Source organism: Triticum urartu, chromosome 1A, assembly GCF_056163025.1.
Source record: "Triticum urartu cultivar PI428250 chromosome 1A, HENAU_Tu73, whole genome shotgun sequence".
In the NCBI taxonomy this organism is placed as follows: domain Eukaryota; kingdom Viridiplantae; phylum Streptophyta; class Magnoliopsida; order Poales; family Poaceae; genus Triticum; species Triticum urartu.
The window spans coordinates 36,922,308-36,941,630 of NC_141873.1; positions in this window are offsets into that span (position 1 = coordinate 36,922,308).

A 19,323-nucleotide genomic window follows, 5' to 3' on the forward strand; every position below is an offset into this window, starting at 1 on the left:
AGATGCTGCGTATGCTGAGTCTGTTTGTGCAACAGAGGAGTTAAAGTTTTATAAAGATAATGTTGACCCGGCAGACATGACGTCATTAAAGAAGCCAACAACGGAGCATGAGCCGGTGTTGAAATTCAAATCAGCTGATGACACCAAGACGGTTGACTTTGTGCCCAGCGACACATCCAAGCAGTTCATCATCAGTGCCAACTTGGATCCGAAATAGGAAAACACGCTCATCGAGTTCATCCATGAGAACCGGGACATCTTTTCATGGAAACCTTCTGATATGTCAGGTGTCCCGAGAGAACTCGCTGAGCACACTCTCAATATTGATCCGAAGTTCAAGCCAGTCAGACAGTTTCTCCGGCGGTTTAACGAGGAAAGGCGCAAAGCCATCGGAGAAGAGGTGGCCCGGCTCTTAGCGGTCGGGTTCATTGTGGAAGTTATTCACCCAGAGTGGTTGGCCAACCCGTTGCTTGTTCTCAAGAAGAACGGCACCCGGCGTATGTGTGTGGATTCACCGATTTAAACAAAGCTTGTCCAGCTGACCCTTATGCTCTCCCTCATATTGATCAGATCATTAATGCTACGGCGGGTTGCGCGTGTTTGAGTTTTTTGGATGCTTATTTAGGTTATCATCAGATTAAAATGGCAGTTAAGGACCAGGAGAAGACAGCCTTGATCACTCCGTTTGGAGCCTTCTGCTATGTGTCTATGCCTTTTGGGCTTAAGAGTGCCCAGGCGACTTATCAACGGTGTATGCAGAATTGCCTTCACAATTAGATTGGGCGTAATGTTCATGCTTATGTGGATGATATAGTGGTAAAGTCCAGGAAGGAGGAAACCTTGGTCGCAGATATGAAAGAGACCTTTGATAACCTCCGGGTCTACAAAATGATGCTTAACCCGGCCAAGTGTGTTTTTGGAGTCCCAGCTGGCAAGCTCTTGGGTTTTTTGGTGTCCAACCGAGGTATTGAAGCTAACCCGGAGAAGATTAAGGCAATCACATCCCTGGCCAAACCAACATGCATCAATGACATTCAACGGCTGGCGGGTCGTGTTGCTGCTTTGAGACGGTTCATAAGTCGGTTAGGGGAGAAGGCGATGCCTTTGTATCAGATGATGAAGAAAACGGATGATTTCGTTTGGAGCGATGCTACGAACTCTATTTTGAGGATCTGGAGAAACAGCTTGCTGAGCCGCCGGTCCATGCTGCTCCAGTTGAGAAAGAGCCGCTATTGTTATACGTAGCCGCCAACTCACGGGCTGTTTGTGTGGAAATTGTGGTGGAGCGTAAGGAGGTTGGTAAGGAACATCCGGTTCAACGGCCAGTTTACTATGTCAGTGAGGTGTTGATTGAATCTAAACAAAGATATCCACATTGGCAGAAGCTCGTATATGGGGTGTTTATGGCGAGCCGGAAGCTTAAGCATTACTTTCAGGGTCACCCAATCATGGTGGTTAGCTCTGCTCCTTTGGGGGACATCATTCAAAATAGAGAAGCCACTGGACGAGTCACCAAGTGGGCCATTGAGCTTGGGTCTCATGGGTTGAAGTATGTACCACGTACTGCGATCAAGTCTCAAGCACTGGTTGACTTTATTAATGACTGGACAGAGATGCAGATGCCGGAGGAGAAACCATACAACACATATTGGACTATTCACTTTGATGGGTCCAGACAGTTGGAAGTCTCGGGGGCTGGAGTTGTTTTAACCTCCCCTCGAGGTGACAAATTTTGTTATGTGTTGCGGCTGATGTTTCCTTGCACTAACAACGCAGCGGAATATGAAGCCTTGCTACATGGTCTTCGAATGGCTAAAGAGATGAGCCTGAGCCGGGTCTGGTGTCTTGGCGACTCAAATTTGGTAGCTCAACAGGTGTCAGGCAAGTGGAATTCCAAAGATCCTCTCATGGCGGCTTATCGCCGTGAAGTTGATGCTGTTGCAGGGCATTTTAAAGGTTATCAGGTGGAGCGCATTGACCGTAGGAAGAACGAAGCGGCTGATGCTTTAAGCCAGTTGGGATCTCAGCGTAAGCCGGTGCCACCTAACACCTTTTTGGATATTTTGCATAACCCGTCTGTTAAGTTACCTACAGAAGAAGATCTAGCCGTTCCTGACTCGGAGGCGCAGCTGGTGGCGGCTCTTCATGTCATCCCAGATTGGACAGTTCCATTCTTGGCTTACATGACCCGGGGCGAGCTGCCAGCGGATGAGACCCTGGCCCGACAGATAACCCAGCGGTCTAAGTCAATGACGATTTCTGACGGAGAACTATACCATCGCAGCATCTCTGGAGCATTTCAGCGGTGTGTTTCCCCTGAAGAAGGCCAAGAAATACTTCGTGAGATCCATGAAGGCGATTGTGGTCATCACGCCGGGTCAAAATCTCTGGTGGCCAAGGCTTTTCGTCATGGTTTTTAGTGGTTGACGGCTCATGCTGATGCAGAAGATCTGGTCAGTAGATGTGATGGATGTCAAAAATTCGCACGACGAGCACATGTGCCAGCTTAAGAACTGCGGATGATTCCAATCACTTGGCCGTTTGCGGTCTGGAGGCTTGACATGGTTGGACCTTTCAAAAGGTCTAAGGATAAAAAGACACATCTTTTAGTGGCAGTTGATAAATTCACAAAGTGGGTTGAGGCAGAACCAGTGAGTAAGTGTCATGCAGCCACAATGGTTCAGTTCATGAAAAAGGTGATCTTCCATTTTGGTTTTACACACAGAATTATCACTGACAATGGCACTAATCTATCCCAAGGGGCTATGGAGGAGTTCTGTAAGCGCGAGCATATCTGGCTTGGTGTTTCTTCTGTAGCTCATCCTCAATCCAATGGTCAGGCTGAGAGAGCAAATCAAGAAATCTTAAAAGGTCTCAAGCCCCGGCTTATGGTTCCCTTGCAGCGAACGCCGGGTTGTTGGGTAGAGGAGTTACCCTCAGTGCTGTGGAGTATCAACACCACCCCTAACAGGTCTACAGGTTATACGCCTTTCTTCATGGTTTATGGAGCGGAAGCAGTGTTGCCTAGTGACATCCGTCCTGACTCGCCCCGTGTGGCGGCTTATGTTGAAGCTAACAATGAACAAGCCAGACGGGATGCACTTGACTTGTTAGATGAGGACAGAGACTTAGCAGCGGCTCGATCAGCAATTTATCAACAGGACCTGCGCCGTTATCACAGCCGCCGGGTTAAGTCCAGGACTTTTCAAGAAGGTGACCTGGTGCTCCGGCTCATCCAGGATCTGTCAGATGCACACAAGCTAACCCCGCCTTGGGAAGGACCCTTTGTGGTCAGCAAGAACTTAAACAACGGGTCATATTACCTCATTGACATTCGAGAGCACAAAGACTCACGTAAGTCAGAAGAGGAGACCCGCCGGCCGTGGAACATTGCTCAACTTCGGCCATACTACACCCGAGCCACCGGCTCTCATCATGTACGTACTTTGAGGTTGTATATACTATGATAAGTAATAAAGTAGGACCATCGGTCTCTTTTCTTTTTCAAAGATTACGCATCTTTACTATTTTTTACTACTATTTTCAAATGACTATTAAGGAGCTGATCATATTTGAATCAAGTCTAACCTTTTTTGGTCCGGCTTATGATCGTATTCGAATATAGCTGCAAACTATCAAGGTCACTTGGGGGCTTCCTGTTCAAACATAGGTCGTATTCGAACCAAAGAGAACATAGCTGTCGTAACCCTCTTGATCGGCTCAAAGCCAAACTCACTAGGGGGCTTCTTGATCGTATTCGAATCACAGCTTAACCCCTTTTGGGTCCGACTTGGATCATATTCGAATCAGGGTCGTTAAAAACCTCTCAAGGTCATTTGGGGGCTTCCTGTTCAAACATAGGTCATATTCGAACCAAAGAGAAGATAGCTGTCGGTACCCTCTTGATCGACGCAACGCCAAAGCCACTGGGGGCTATTTGATCGTATTCGAATCTTAGCTTAACCCCTTTGTCGGGTTTACTGATCGTATTCGAATCAGAAACCCCCAACCTTTCATTACAAGGTTATTTATATTATTTACCACCCGGTGTTTGTTTTATTGGTCTTTTATTATCTCAATTTTAAACAATCAGCATGGTCTTTTCGCCGGCTTGACTATTTGACAATAAGCCGCCAAGGCATAAGAATCATTAGGTATTTAGAAGCATTGATTTCTCAAAAAAAGGACTGGATCGTCAGCCTCACGACCCGGGTCATATAAACCGGTGGTCCAGAGGTCGAAGATACAGGTATGACTGCTGTTTATGAACAACTTCTTTATATGTTACTCCAAGGTTATTTCAAACCTTTTTTATCTTTACATTTAGTTCTATTTATCTACTATGATAAAGCTTTTGGTCATGAACTGGGTCTTTTGACCCATTCGGTGTTAAACCACCAAGCAAGTATTTCCTTGTTGTTACAGGAAAATAGCTGAAGTATTGCAGATATAACCATAAATATGATGCATATATTAACATCAGAAAGCACAGAATAACACATGGTGTCTTATGCGCGAGGGCATAGGCAAAATAAAGCAGTGTTGTCAAAACTAATCTATTACAAGGCTTTTAAAAGCCCATGAAGATGGTCTTCACTCCTCCCTCGCCGGCTCACCGCCTTCTGCTACTTGGAAGTTAGGTTTTGACCAGTCAAAACCGCCTACAGCAGTAAATTCTGCTTCTTCATCAATCAAGCCGGCTGGATCAATATCCGGAGCAAAAGTATGTTGACGAACCGGTGGGATAAGGTCGGTCATTTTGTAGGAGGGAGTCGCCATCTTCTTATTTTCCAAGTCAAAACCCGGCTGGTATTTATCGATATTTGTTTCATCTCCAAGAATGGTGGCCTGAGGTCGCACCTCCCTCACGCAAGCAACGAAGTCATCCTGTTCAAACAGTGACCCGTCTTCCTTTACCGTGCGGTACCCTCTGGCCACATCCGTCGGGTCTAGATCTGGCACCCAAGCCTTGGAGCATCTTAGGGCAGTTAAAGCCCCGACTCTAGCACAGGAGCGCTTGACTTCTTGGAACCTGGCGGGTAAGATTCACAGCTTATTTAAGACATTACTGAGCCGGTTGGGTCCTTGATTGGCAAGAGAGATAGCGGCAAGTGCCCGTTGTGCGCCAATGTACAATTGCTCCACTAAGGTATACTCCGACTGCAGTTTGGTCAAATTGTCTTGGCTCAGGTTCTTGCTTCGTGGGCCTGCACATGGTTTTTTAAACAAAGGGTCAGCCAGCGGTTTGTATTCTGGATCAAAAGAAGGTCAAAAAGGTCAGTACAAATGACTTACCGAAGATGGTGGACACCATTTGAGACACCCGGTCTTTTAATCCGGTCAGCTCCGTCGTAACCTCTTCAAGGGCTGCTTCAGCTTTCTCGGCGCGTTGTGTCAGCAGCGTCTTTTCCTCAGCCCAGGTTTTCTTCTTAATAGTCAAGCTGGTTTTCAAATTTTCCGTCTCAGCAAGACTCAGTTGCAGCTTGGAGTCAGCAGATTTGATTTCTGCTTCCTGATCCGCCAGCCGGGTCTTCGCATCAGTTAATTGCGAGCTCAATTCAGATAAGGCATTCTACAAAATGTACACAGATGTTAAGATTCAATTAAAATCCAAGAGTCAAGATTCAAGTCTCAAGTGCTTTTGCATTACAAAACCACTTGACACTTGGGGCTAATGTATGCCAAAACAATTTCTTATGACTCTAAAATACTTCAAGTCCCAAGTACTTTACAAAGTAACAACACTTGGCACTTGGGGGCTAATGTATGATATTCAGCAAAGTCTTTCAAGGTTAAGCCGGAGTACAATATTTGTTGGATTTGGTACAAGACAGTTATGAAATTCAAAGTACCGATTCATTTATGATTAAGAGAACCGGCCCTTGGGGACTATAGGTGAAGCTTTGTTCTATTTTATTAGACTTCAGAAAAATCTAAAGGTAAAGTCTTAGCCTATATCATAAAGTCTACAGATCATTCCGGTTTTCTCATAATCTGAAGACTTGGGGGCTGGCAGAATATAAATAAGCCGGAAGAACATACCTCGTACTTCAGCTGCAACTGTTTGACCATTTTGATCTCTGAGTCACGGCTGGAGTGCACATGGCTGAGATAGCCGGATAATATGTCGTTAGCATTCAGATGGCCATAATGCGAAATATCGAAATGCACTTTCTGTCTCTCCAACGCCTCTTGTTTCGCCGTGTGACGAGCCAACACGGTGGGATTCCCCGGCTCAACAAAGCGGCTTCCGGTGATCAGAACGTCTTGTGCAGACGGTGATGGCGGGTTGGCCGAGTTGGATGGTCCAGTTTCAGAAGGATTAACGGTGGTATCGTCAACTGACGGCTCAGGAGGATTTACTTCAGCGTTGACAGGCGGGTCTTTTGGAGCTTCAGTTAATGGAGGAGAAGGTGGCATTGCTGGTTCAGGTGCAAGGACTGGCGGGTTTTCCACTGGCTTAGTACTTTGGCCTTCTTGGACTTAGCTTGACCACTAAGAGAAATGTTATGGGACTATCAGTATAAAGAGACATTTTGAAAAACACGAAGGAAAAATGATTTTTTTTCCTTACCCAGGGGCAGTCTTGAAGGCCGGAAATTGGGTCTGAGACGAGTCGCCAGAAGAGCGAGACACCTCCTGCAAAGATAAAACAAAGTAAGTAATGCAAGGGAGAAGATCCATTAACAGAAAGTCAAAGACAAAGAAATAAACCTCATTCTGGCGTTTTTGAGGAGTCTGTTGAAGAACAGCATGCGGGTCATCATCATTCCGGGTCTGATGGCGGCTCTCACGTTGCTGCTTTTTCAAAAGAAAATGAGGATCCAGATAAGCCAAAGGGTGTGAAAACCTTACTTTCCGGGTTACGACTCGAAGTTTCTGTCTTGGCAAATGGGCTGAGTTGGAGGAAATAGTTACCTCTTCTTCCACGGCCTGACTGGCCCCTGTGTCATCCTAGCAATGATTAGTGTTAATAAGATTATTAAAAAGTTGGCCAAGGGAGTCAAGGGCTATCTTCGACTCAGAAGTATCATCAAGCTTCAACAGATCTTCAGAGGTGCTTTTCTTCTTCTTCTTAGATCTCCGGGTCGTCTTTTTGGCAGTTATGGTGGTGGCTCTGGCTTTCTTGGCGGCTTCGTGATCGTACTTGACTTTCCAGAAATCAGATTTGGCCTATAAATAAACAAGCAAGATGAAAGGTCATGCAAGTATTTAAAACAGCTGAGAAAATTGCAAAGAGGAAGAGAGCAGAGTTTCTTTACCTCTGGCACCGGGTTAAGCTTGCAGAAAGGGTTTAACCCGACTTCAGTACAGTCTTCGTATTTTCCGTTCACCAGAAGGGTTGACATTGAAACAATATCTTCTTCAGTTAATCGAACGGAGCTGTGACGAAGAGAGTCATCTGGGCCTCCACCATATTCATACATCAATTTTGATCGGCGGCTTAGAGGGATAACCCGCCACGCAACCCAGCAACGGGTCAAGTCAACTCTGGTTAAGCCGTTCCCCAATAAAGCGTTAATCCTTTTAATGGATGGTATCTGCTTCTTGCGTTCAGCGGCAGTGAGTTTGTCAGGGAGTCCAAATTTGGAATCAAGACGCTCTGAGCGATAACCCGGCAGTGGATGCTCATTTGCTGGTGAAGTGTCTTGACAATAGAACCAAGTCTGATTCCAGTCCTTGGGATGACTTGGCAAGACTATCAAGGGGAAGACGTCGCCTTGTCGATGCTGAATTGAGATACCTCCAAGTTCCAGGCTAGGGCCATTAGTGCACTCATTCTAGCGGTTCGGATAAAAATACTCTCTAAAGAGTTCCACGGTCGGCTCTTCCTGAAGGTACACCTCAAAGAGCACTTGGAAGTTGCAGATATTGAATACGGAATTAGGCCCGATGTCTTGAGGGTGGAGTTTGAAAAAATGGAGGACATCTGTAAAGAACTTTGAGCCGGGTGGGGAGAAGCCACGGTTCATGTGATCAGAAAAGACGATAACTTCACCATCTTTGGGATTGGGCCGTTCCTCTTCTGGGTCAAGCGCACGATAGGACATGACATTCTTCCCTGGCAAAAAACCTATGGTAAAGAATTCCTTCAGATTGTCCTCAGTGACTGTTGAGGGAACCCAGTTGCAGACAGTCGGCGCTTTGGACGGCATGATGTTCAAAAACAAACTGAAATGAAAGCAACATGCCGGTTCAATTCAGTGATAATGATACAGGGGAGTAATGGCGGCTTATATAAGGGCTAATGTCATATAAGGAAAAGTAAGCCGGCACAGTAAGCCGCCATGACTATAGATATTTGAGAAAGTAGATTCACCTAAGTGTTGAGACAAACAAGTTTCCCAAATTTCTTGGTATTATTCCAGATCAAATGGTTGTTCAAAATGGAAAAAATTCTAGACCTAAAAGTTTAGCGCAGATGAATTTGTAAGTTCTAATGAGGCCCTAGATTGGGGAAAAAGGGATCTACCAGTGTCAAGAGCAATCACAAAACAACTACCGCATAAACATACATCTCTTTTTGGATCAAGACGAGGCTGCAGTGGAAGAACCGCGAAGAACTACGAAGAACATGCAGGAAAACCTAGAAGCTCTAAATGCGGATCTGAGGAATGGAGGGAGAATACTTACGGCCACGGATCCTCCACGGAAGATCGCCATTGTTCTCTGAACCGATTCTAGTTGATGCAGCGGCCAAAGTCGACGACAACGAGATGCTCTATGATGGCGGCGGGGCTCGGGCTGCAGTGGAGTTGTGAGAGGAAGAAGACGAAGAAGAGAGAGGAATGAGAAAAGACCGGGGCGTGCCTATTTATAAGGGGATAAGCCAACAGGCAGGCGCGAAAATTGAGGAAGACCCGAATAATGGTTATCTAACTAAATGGATGCCTCGATTCTCGGAAGGCATTAAAGATGAAGATCTGTTGGGAGATGATGTCATAAAAGTTTTTCATGTTTTCAAGAGATGATGTCATGGCGGGTTACAAAAACCTTTGCGAGGATAAGAAGATGGATTTTGTTTAAGTGTTGAAGATTGACAAAGTTCAAAGTCAACCTGGGGCCTAATGTTGGGGATATAGCTATCAGTTATGACCCGCCCAGGAGGGGCCGGGTCAGCCCCAATGGCGGGTCACAAAGGAATCCCAGTAGACATTCAAGACGATAGTTTATTAAATCTTATAGAAGGCCTAAAGGCCTAGAGGCGGTTTAAGGCCCAATATTGTAAACCACCATATATAAGAAAAGACTTGTAAGGAAAGGAATGTAAAAGAAGTCACCGAGCGGGACACGATTTATGAGCCGGCCGGGACTCTGTAGGCCACCAGGCGTCAACCCGTGTATATAAGGGGACGACCCGGTGGCGGCTTAGGGCAAGAAACAAGAGAACGACAACCAAGCCGGTGAACTAGCCTCTTGGTGATCGAAACCCCGGCAATATCAACACAACTAGACACAGGCTTTTACCTTGATCTTAAGGGGCCGAACTAGTATAAAACCTCTCGTGTCCTTTGTCCCGATTAACCCCTTTAAGCTTCCTAGTTGCGACGGCCCTACGACTAAGTCCTTCTGCTAGAACATTTGCCGTGACAATTCCACAACACTTTCTATCAATGTTCTTATCCGGTGATTCTCAAGAAGATACTAAGGGAGCTTCAAGTTTATCATTCTTTGTTCTTTTATCTTCCCCGGTGTTTTCAATGCAATCTTTTGATGGTGATCACACCCTTTTCCTCGTTTCAAATGTTTTCTCATGTCGTTGCACCTCTTAATCTTTCACCTCTCGCTATTCTTTTGTTCGGGAGTGCTGAAGATATCTCAGAAGGTTCACGTTTCCATTATCAATCCGTTCAGGATATTTCGAGGTTGTAATCTCATTCAAGCCATTTAATTCAACCGGTGCAATCTCTCTTTTCAAGTAATCGCTCGATGGTGTATCTGTTGAGTGGGCCCTAACCCACAGGTCTTTTCCCAGGATCTTACCTGACTCTTCTAATCTTCCCGGAGTTACTCTCAAATTCTTTTCCAAGTTTGACATAAGAATGAGTTTTCACCAGTCAAATGTTCTTTCTCCAAGGTCTTTCAAATTCTTCATCTTTGGTTCAACCTTTCTAATTTTCATTCTGGAGTGCCTCAACAATTCTTGGTGGTGTTTCTCATTGTCATTCTCGGATTTGAAGACTGAAGAAGTGTTTCCTCTAAATCTTGTGCCTTCTCTCGAGGATTATCAGTTCAAGCGTGATACCATCCTCTCATAATTGTTTTGATTGTGAGAATCCTTTTCATCCATCTGGAGAATTTCATGAGTTGTTTCATTTCTTTCCTCCGGAGCCCATCATTTCAGAAGAATTATTCATTTCAGCTTTCAACTATTGTTCTCCAAATCTTACCGGTGCATCATTCAAATATCCTCTAATCAGCTCGTGATCTCTTCGTTCTCATGTATCTAAGTTCTCTCAAGTATTTTCATTCGTTCTCTAATTCTTCCCGGTGTTTCTTTATCTTTTCTTTGTGCATTTTCAAGTCTTACGGTGGCTTGTTCAAGATTCTCTTCCATGGTTATCATATTAATTTATTCGTTGTTTCAACCCCACCGGTGGATCCATCAAGTGAAGGAAATATGCCCTAGAGGCAATAATAAAGTTGTTATTTATTTCCTTATATCATGATAAATGTTTATTATTCATGCTAGAATTGTATTAACCGGAAACATAATACATGTGTGAATACATAGACAAACAGAGTGTCACTAGTATGCCTCTACTTGACTAGCTCGTTGATCAAAGATGATTATGTTTCCTAGCCATAGACATGAGTTGTCATTTGATTAATGGGATCACATCATTAGGAGAATGATGTGATTGACTTTACCCATTCCGTTAGCTTAGCACTTGATCGTTTAGTTTGTTGCTATTGCTTTCTTCATAACTTATACATGTTCCTATGACTATGAGATTATGCAACTCCCGTTTACCGGAGGAACACTTTGTGTGCTACCAAACGTCACAACGTAACTGGATGATTATAAAGGTGCCGTACAGGTGTCTCCAAAGGTACATTTTGGGTTGGCGTATTTCGAGATTAGGATTTGTCACTCCGATTGTCGGAGAGGTATATCTGGGCCCTCTCGGTAATACACATCACTCAAGCCTCGCAAGCATTGCAACTAATGAGTTAGTTGCGGGATGATGTATTACGGAACGAGTAAAGAGACTTGCCGGTAACGAGATTGAACTAGGTATTGAGATACCGACGATCGAATCTCGGACAAGTAACATACCGATAACAAAGGGAACATCGTATGTTGTTATGCGGTCTGACCGATAAAGATCTTGTAGAATATGTAGGAGCCAATATGAGCATCCAGGTTCCGCTATTGGTTATTGACCGGAGACGTGTCTCGGTCATGTCTACATTGTTCTCGAACCCGTAGGGTCCGCACGCTTAACGTTACGATGACAGTTTCATTATGAGTTTATATATTTTGATGTACCGAAGGTGTTCTGAGTCCCGGATGTGATCACGTACATGACGAGGAGTCTCAAAATGGTCGAGACATGAAGATTGATATATTAGAAGCCTATGTTTGGACATCGGAAGTGTTCCGGGTGAAATCGGCATTTTATCGGAGTACCGGGAGGTTACCGGAACCCCCCGGTAACCTAATGGGCCTTAATGGGCCTAGTGGAGGAAGAGGAGAGGAGGCCAAGGGGCAGCTGCACGCCCCTCCCCCCCAGTCCGAATTGGATAAGGAGGGGGGCGACGCCCCCCCCCCCCTTTCCTTTCCCCTCTCTCTCTTTCCCCCCAAGTGCTAGTCCAACATGGAAAAGGGGGGACTCCTACTCCCAGTAGGAGTAGGACTCCTCCTGGCGCGCCCCTTGCCTGGCCGCACCTCCCCCCTTGCTCCTTTATATACGGGGGCAGGGGCCACCCCATAGAGACAACAATTGATCATTGATCTCTTAGCCGTGTGCGGTGCCCCCTCCACCATAATCCTCGATAATATTGTAGCGGTGCTTAGGCGAAGCCCTGCGACGGTAGAACATCAAGATCGTCACCACACCGTCGTGCTGACGGAACTCTTCCCCGACATTCTGCTCGATCGGAGTCCGGGCATCGTCATCGAGCTGAATGTGTGCTAGAACTCGGAGGTGCCGTAGTTTCGGTGCTTGATCGGTCGGGCCGTGAAGACGTATGACTACATCAACCATGTTGTTATAATGCTTCCGCTTTCGGTCTACGAGGGTACGTGGACAACACTCTCCCCTCTCGTTGCTATGCATCACCTTGATCTTGTGTGTGCGTTGGAAAATTTTGAAATTACTACGTTCCCCAATAGTGGCATCCGAGCCAGGTTTTATGCGTTGATGTTATATGCATGAGTAGAACACAAGTTAGTTGTGGGCGATACAAGTCATACTGCTTACCAGCATGTCATACTTTGGTTCGGTGGTATTGTTGGATGAAGCGGCCCGGACCGACATTACGCGTACGCTTACGCGAGACTGGTTCTACCGACGTGCTTTGCACACAGGTGGCTGGCGGGTGTCAGTTTCTCCAACTTTAGTTGAACTGAGTGTGGCTACGCCCGGTCCTTGCGAAGGTTAAAACAACACCAACTTGACAAACTATCGTTGTGGTTTTGATGCGTAGGTAAGAACGGTTCTTGCTAAGCCCGTAGCAGCCACGTAAAACTTGCAACAACAAAGTAGAGGACGTCTAACTTGTTTTTGCAGGGCATGTTGTAATGTGATATGGTCAAGACATGATGCTAAATTTTATTGTATGAGATGATCATGTTTTGTAACCAAGTTATCGGCAACTGGCAGGAGCCATATGGTTGTCGCTTTATTGTATGCAATGCAATCGCCCTGTAATGCTTTACTTTATCACTAAGCGGTAGCGATAGTCGTAGAAGCATAAGATTGGCGAGACGACAACAGTTAGTGAGGAAGCTAATGATGATGATCATGAAACTTCAGAACAAGATACTACTAAACCTCGTAGATCAACCAGAGTGAGATCCGCGCCAGAGTGGTACGGTAATCCTATTCTGGAAGTCATGCTACTAGATCATGATGAACCTACGAACTATGAAGAAGCGATGGTGAGCCCAGATTCCGCGAAATGGCTTGAAGCCATGAAATCTGAGATGGGATCCATGTATGAGAACAAAGTATGGACTTTGGTTGACTTGCCCAATGATCGGCAAGCAATTGAGAATAAATGGATCTTCAAGAAGAAGACTGACGCTGACGGTAATATTACTGTCTACAAAGCTCGACTTGTCGCAAAAGGTTTTCGACAAGTTCAAGGGATTGACTACGATGAGACCTTCTCACCCGTAGCGATGCTTAAGTCTGTCCGAATTATGTTAGCAATTGCCGCATTTTATGATTATGAAATTTGGCAGATGGATGTCAAAACTGCATTCCTGAATGGATTTCTGGAAGAAGAGTTGTATATGATGCAACCACAAGGTTTTGTCGATCCAAAGGAAGCTAACAAAGTGTGCAAGCTCTAGCGATCCATTTATGGACTGGTGCAAGCCTCTCGGAGTTGGAATAGACGCTTTGATAGTGTGATCAATGAAGGAAATATGCCCTAGAGGCAATAATAAAGTTATTATTTATTTCCTTATATCATGATAAATGTTTATTATTCATGCTAGAATTGTATTAACCGGAAACATAATACATGTGTGAATACATAAACAAACAGAGTGTCACTAGTATGCCTCTACTTGACTAGCTCGTTAATCAAAGATGGTTATGTTTCCTAACCATGAACAAAGAGTTTTTATTTGATTAACGGGATTACATCATTAGGTGAATGATCTGATTGACATGACCCATTCCATTAGCTTAGCACCCGATCATTTAGTATGTTGCTATTGCTTTCTTCATGACTTATACATGTTCCTATGACTATGAGATTATGCAACTCCCGTTTGCCGGAGGAACACTTTGTGTGCTACCAAACGTCACAACGTAAATGGGTGATTATAAAGGTGCTCTATAGGTGTCTCCAAAGGTACATGTTGGGTTGGCGTATTTCGATATTAGGATTTGTCACTCCGATTGTCGGAGAGGTATCTCTGGGCCCTCTCGGTAATGCACATCACATAAGCCTTGCAAGCATTGCAACTAATGAGTTAGTTGCGAGATGATGTATTACGGAATGAGTAAAGAGACTTGCCGGTAACGAGATTGAACTAGGTAATGAGATACCGACGAACGAATCTCGAGCAAGTAACATACCGATGACAAAGGGAACAACGTATGTTGTTATGCGGTCTGACCGATAAAGATCTTCGTAGAATATGTAGGAGCCAATATGAGCATCCAGGTTCCGCTATTGGTTATTGACCGGAGACGTGTCTCGGTCATGTCTACATTGTTCTCGAACCCGTAGGGTCCGCACGCTTAAGGTTTCGATGACAGTTATATTATGAGTTTATGAGTTTTGATGTACCGAAGTTAGTTCGGAGTCCCGGATGTGATCACGGACATGACGAGGAGTCTTGAAATGTTCGAGACATAAAGATTGATATATTGGACGGCTATATTCTGACACCGGAAATGTTCTGGGTGATTTTGGAGAAAACCGGAGAGCCGGAGGGTTACCGGAACCCTACCGGGAGAAGTAATGGGCCTTATGGGCTTTAGTGGAGAGAGAGAGGGGCAGCCAGGGTGGGCCGCGCGCCTCCTCCCCCCCTTGGTCCGAATTGGACTAGGAGAGGGGGGCGGCGCCCCCCTTTCCCTCTCCCTCCCACTTCCTTCCCCCTCCTAGTAGTAGTCCTACTCCTACTAGGAGGAGGACTCCTCCTTGGCACGCACCTATATGGCCGGCCGGCCTCCTCCCCTTGCTCCTTTATATATGGGGGCAGGGGGCACCCCTAGACACTCAAGTTGATCCACGTGATCATATTCTTAGCCATGTGCGGTGCCCCCTTCCACCGTAGTCCTCGATAATATTGTAGTGGTGCTTAGGCGAAGCGCTGCGACGGTAGTACATCAAGATCGTCACCACGCCGTCGTGCTGACGGAACTCTTCCTCGACACTTTGCTGGATCGGAGTCCGGGGATCGTCATCAAGCTGAACGTGTGCTAGAACTCGGAGGTGCCGTAGTTTCGGTGCTTGATCGGTCGGGCCGTGGAGACGTACGACTACATCAACCAAATGCTTCCGTTGTCGATCTACAAGGGTACGTAGATCACACTCTCCCCTCTCGTTGCTATGCATCACCATGATCCTGCGTGTGCGTAGGAATTTTTTTAAAATTACTACGTTCCCCAACAGTGGCATCCGAGCCTAGGTTTCATATGTTGATGTTATATGCACGAGTAGAACACAAGTGAGTTGTGGGCGATATAAGTCATACTGCTTACCAGCATGTCATACTTTGGTTCGGCGGCATTGTTGGACGAAGCGGCCCGGACCGACATTACGCGTACGCTTACGCGAGACCGGTTCTCCCGACGTGCTTTGCACATAGGTGGCTTGCGGGTGACAGTTTCTCCAACTTTAGTTGAACCGAGTGTGGCTACGCCCGATCCTTGCGAAGGTTAAAACAGCACCAACTTGACAAACTATCGTTGTGGTTTTGATGCATAGGTAAGATTGGTTCTTGCTTAAGCCCTTAGCAGCCACGTAAAACTTGCAACAACAAAGTAGAGGACGTCTAACTTGTTTTTGCAGGGCATGTTGTGATGTGATATGGTCAAGACATGATGCTAAATTTTATTGTATGAGATGATCATGTTTTGTAACCGAGTTATCGGCAACTGGCAGGAGCCATATGGTTGTCGCTCCATTCTATGCAATGCAATTGCGCTGTAATGCTTTACTTTATCACTAAGCGGTAGCGATAGTCGTGGAAGCATAAGATTGGCGAGACGACAACGATGCTACGATGGAGATCAAGGTGTCACACCGGTGATCACGACGGTGCTTCGAAGATGGAGATCACAAGCACAAGATGATGATGGCCATATCATATCACTTATATTGATTGCATGTGATGTTTATCTTTTATGCATCTTATCTTGCTTTGATTGACGGTAGCATTATAAGATGATCTCTCACTAATTATCAAGAAGTATTCTCCCTGAGTATGCACCGTTGCGAAAGTTCTTCGTGCTGAGACACCACATGATGATCGGGTGTGATAGGCTCTACGTTCAAATACAACGGGTGCAAAACAGTTGCACACGCGGAATACTCAGGTTATACTGGACGAGCCAAGCATATACAGATATGGCCTCGGAACACGGAGACCGAAAGGTCGAGCATGAATCATATAGTAGATATGATCAACATAGTGATGTTCACCAATGAAACTACTCCATCTCACGTGATGATCGGACATGGTTTAGTTGATTTGGATCACGTAATCACTTAGAGGATTAGAGGGATGTCTATCTAAGTGGGAGTTCTTTAAGTAAATTAATTGAACCTAAATTTATCATGAAACTTAGTACCTGATAGTATCTTGCTTGTTTATGCGTGATTGTAGATAGATGGCTCGTGCTGTTGTTCCGTTGAATTTTAATGTGTTCCTTGAGAAAGCAAAGTTGAAAGATGATGGTAGCAATTACACGGACTGGGTCCATAACTTGAGAATTATCCTCATTGCTGCACAGAAGAATTACGTCCTGGAAGCACTGCTGGGTGCCAGGCCTGCTGCTGGAGCAACACCAGATGTTATGAACGTCTGGCAGAGCAAAGCTGATGACTACTCGATAGTTCAGTGTGCCATGCTTTACGGCTTAGAATCGGGACTTCAACGACGTTTTGAACGTCATGGAGCATATGAGATGTTCCAGGAGTTGAAGTTAATATTTCAAGCAAATGCCCGGATTGAGAGATATGAAGTCTCCAATAAGTTCTATAGCTGCAAGATGGAGGAGAACAATTCTGTCAGTAAGCATATACTCAAAATGTCTGGGTATAATAATCACTTGATTCAATTGTGAGTTAATCTTCCAGATGATTGCGTCATTGACAGAATTCTCCAATCACTGCCACCAAGCTACAAGAGCTTCGTGATGAACTATAATATGCAAGGGATGAATAAGACTATTCCCGAGCTCTTCGCAATGCTGAAAGCTGCGGAGGTAGAAATCAAGAAGGAGCATCAAGTGTTGATGGTCAACAAGACCACTAGTTTCAAGAAAAAGGGCAAAGGGAAGAAGAAGGGGAACTTCAAAAAGAACGGCAAGCAAGTTGCTACTCAAGGGAAGAAACCCAAACCTGGACCTAAGCCTGAAACTGAGTGCTTCTACTGCAAGCAGACTGGTCACTGGAAGCGGAACTGCCCCAAGTATTTGGCGGATAAGAAGGATGGCAAGGTGAACAAAGGTATATGTGATATACATGTTATTGATGTGTACCTTACTAATGCTCGCAGTAGCACCTGGGTATTTGATACTGGTTCTGTTGCTAATATTTGCAACTCGAAACAGGGACTACGGATTAAGGGAAGATTGGCTAAGGACGAGGTGACGATGCGCGTGGGAAACGGTTCCAAAGTCGATGTGATCGCAGTCGGCACGCTACCTCTACATCTACCTTAGGGATTAATATTAGACCTGAATAATTGTTATTTGGTGCCAGCGTTAAGCATGAACATTATATCTGGATCTTGTTTGATGCGAGACGGTTATTCATTTAAATCTGAGAATAATGGTTGTTCTATTTATATGAGTAATATCTTTTATGGTCATGCACCCTTAAAGAGTGGTCTATTTTTATTGAATCTCAATAGTAGTGACACACATATTCATAGTGTTGAAGCCAAAAGATGCAGAGTTGATAATGATAGTGCAACTTATTTGTGGCACTGCCATTTAGGTCATATCGGTGTAAAGCGCATGAAGAAACTCCATACTGATGGACTTTTGGAACCACTTGATTATGAATCACTTGGTACTTGCGAACCGTGCCTCATGGGCAAGATGACTAAAACACCGTTCTCCAGTACTATGGAGAGAGCAACAGATTTGTTAGAAATCATACATACAGATGTATGTGGTCCGATGAATATTGAGGCTCGTGGCGGATATCGTTATTTTCTCACCTTCACAGATGACTTAAGCAGATATGGGTATATCTACCTAATGAAACACAAGTCTGAAACATTTGAAAAGTTCAAAGAATTTCAGAGTGAAGTAGAAAATCATCGTAACAAGAAAATAAAATTCCTACGATCTGATCATGGAGGAGAATATTTGAGTTACGAGTTTGGTGTACATTTGAAAAATTGTGGAATAGTTTCGCAACTCACGCCACCCGGAACACCACAGCGTAATGGTGTGTCCGAACGTCGTAATCGTACTTTACTAGATATGGTGCGATCTATGATGTCTCTTACTGTTTTACCGCTATCGTTTTGGGGATACGCTCTAGAGACGGCCGCATTCACGTTAAATAGGGCACCATCAAAATCCGTTGAGACGACGCCTTATGAACTGTGGTTTAGCAAGAAACCAAAGTTGTCATTTTTGAAAGTTTGGGGCTGCGATGCTTATGTGAAAAAGCTTCAACCTGATAAGCTCGAACCCAAATCGGAGAAATGTGTCTTCATAGGATATCCAAAGGAAACTATTGGATACACATTCTATCACAGATCCGAAGGGAAGACTTTTGTTGCTAAATTCGGAAACTTTCTAGAGAAGGACTTTCTCTCAAAAGAAGTGAGTGGGAGGAAAGTAGAACTTGACGAGGTAACTGTACCTGCTCCCTTATTGGAAAGTAGTGCATCACAGAAAACTGTTTCAGTAACACCTACACCAGTTAGTGAGGAAGCTAATGATGATGATCATGAAACTTCAGAACAAGATACTACTAAACCTCGTAGATCAACCAGAGTGAGATCCGCGCCAGAGTGGTACGGTAATCCTATTCTGGAAGTCATGCTACTAGATCATGATGAACCTACGAACTATGAAGAAGCGATGGTGAGCCCAGATTCCGCGAAATGGCTTGAAGCCATGAAATCTGAGATGGGATCCATGTATGAGAACAAAGTATGGACTTTGGTTGACTTGCCCAATGATCGGCAAGCAATTGAGAATAAATGGATCTTCAAGAAGAAGACTGACGCTGACGGTAATATTACTGTCTACAAAGCTCGACTTGTCGCAAAAGGTTTTCGACAAGTTCAAGGGATTGACTACGATGAGACCTTCTCACCCGTAGCGATGCTTAAGTCTGTCCGAATTATGTTAGCAATTGCCGCATTTTATGATTATGAAATTTGGCAGATGGATGTCAAAACTGCATTCCTGAATGGATTTCTGGAAGAAGAGTTGTATATGA